Genomic DNA, 2306 nt, shown 5'->3' on the forward strand with positions numbered 1-2306 from the left:
ACAGGAAGTGGGCTTGTGAAGTGGCCTCCGAACCTGATTGGCTAATGAGTTCAAGGAGGATTCCCTCCTCCTTTACCTTAAAAGGTGCTGACAGGATGCAACCCCTCCTTCACCGACTTGTCTCTATAGACCACTGATGCTTCCTGCACCTGTTTTTAAATTGAACTTCTTAAACCATGTGCCCTTCTAGGTTAATGTACTTTGCACAAGCAAACACAGACTGTTTTGAGCTATTTATGCACGTTCTTATTTAGATGGGCCTATTGCTTTCTATTCGAAAATACCTGTATCTTTTTAGGATACCTCCTATCCTTTGCAACCTCATCATGGTCAATTTACAGAAGGTAACAGGTCCCAATGTAAACAGTCTTCATCCATCGAGATAAAACTTATTTGCAGGGTAAACTTCAAGCTAACAATCTCAGTGAAAAAGATGGGTAGCTAATGATTTAGGATTTAAACTTAACTGATTTTGAACCTAAGTCTTGGTCACTTACTTGCACATGTCTAAGCCTCAGTTTCCTCAATGATAAAAAGAAAATGATGACATTTTCCTCCCAGGACCATTTTGAGGATTATGTTAAATAATTCATACACTGTACCCAGTACAATGCCTGATGCAAGGGACTCAACAATGTGTTAGCTATTATTATTGCTATTACATAATTTCTCCTTAGATTTATCTCCCCAAGTAGACTATAGAAAATCAGAGGGCAATGTGTGCATGTGTTATATATCTCTAAGGGCATAATTGATTAAGAGATTGTTTTGACTCCTCACAGTTCCCTCCAGTCAAACTGTATGTCCTTCTTCTATTAGAATTGCTTCTTAAGCCATAATTAGAGGACTCGCTGGCACGATTTTCATCATGATTCTTAACAAATACTATTAAAGTATAAAATACAGAATATATATAGATATGTACATATATTAGAAGTGTAAAGAATAATATTTTATATTAAAATATGAAATGAAAAGATACAACTTTAACTCAGTTATTCTCACTTTTTAAGGATTTCATCCTAACAACCCTGCTTCTGCCTTACTAGAAAAACTATCCATTCCAATCCACTTCAGTTTGAATGTCCCAAATATTCCAACATTCAGCACTAAATACTAGTTGGTCGTTTCATAATTTATTCATTTAATTGTAACTCATAGAGTCAAAATTACTTCATTTATCAAATGTTTACTTTAAACTGGGAATGGTGCTAAGCACTTCACATTTATTACTTTGTTTAATCTCCACAATAATCAAAGAATGTAGACAATTTTGTTGTAACTATTTGCAGAAAAGGAAACAGCTACAGAGTTTAAGGAAATTATCCATATCAGTTTGATTTCCTCAGCTGTAAAATGGAGAAAGCAACCTGCCCTACAGGCATAGTTATGAAAACTATATATGTAAAGCTCATATCATATCAAGGACTAAAGAAATTCTATTTTCATTATGAAGATTAAATGAGGTTATGATTATTAAAGCTGTTAGCTCAGGATCTAGTACACAAAGAAAATTCTCTTAGCTATTCTGAATTTTTATTACATTTTTCCTATCTTTAAATTATTGTCTTTTAGTTTTCTCTACCTTATTTGTATCATAATTGTCAGAGACTTTTGACCTGCCACTGAATCAAGTTAACCAATCCAATCCAATATATATATTCAGTACCCAAATTTTATCAGATTTATTTTCAAGTAGTTGATATGCTTTGATGTTGCCATAAATGGTACCTTTTTTGAAATTTTGTTTCTAGTTGTTTCAGGGTCTTTTATAAATATACAGTTTATTTTTATATGTTATTTTCTATCAGCCTTGCTAAGTTTTCACATTGTTTCATATTATGCTTTCATATTCAGCCTACCTTATAGTCTCTTCTGGATTTTTTTTAATAACCATAATTAGACCACATACAAATAATGAGAACTTTTTTCTTCCTAAATTTTATATTCTCCTCAACACCACCCACACTGGGCATTAACCCAGGGCCTCACCCAAGTTGTAAGCACTCCATCACTTATCAACAAGATCTTTTTAAATTTTATTTTGAAGCAGATTCTTACTAAATTGCCCATTGTGGCAGTAAATTTGGTATCCTCCTGCCTCAGCCTCCTTAGTAGCTAGGATTACAGGTGTGCACCACTGCATCAGAATAAAATTTACATCTTTTATTTTTATTAGTACTGGGAATGAACTCAGCGGCACTTGACCACTGTGCCACATCCCCAGCTCTGTTTTGTATTTTATTTAGAGACAGGGTCTCACTGAGTTGCTTAGTACCTTGCTTTTTGCTGAGGCTGGCTTTGAA

The sequence above is a fragment of the Sciurus carolinensis genome, chromosome 2 (assembly GCF_902686445.1).
Source record: "Sciurus carolinensis chromosome 2, mSciCar1.2, whole genome shotgun sequence".
Taxonomy (NCBI): Eukaryota; Metazoa; Chordata; class Mammalia; order Rodentia; family Sciuridae; genus Sciurus; species Sciurus carolinensis.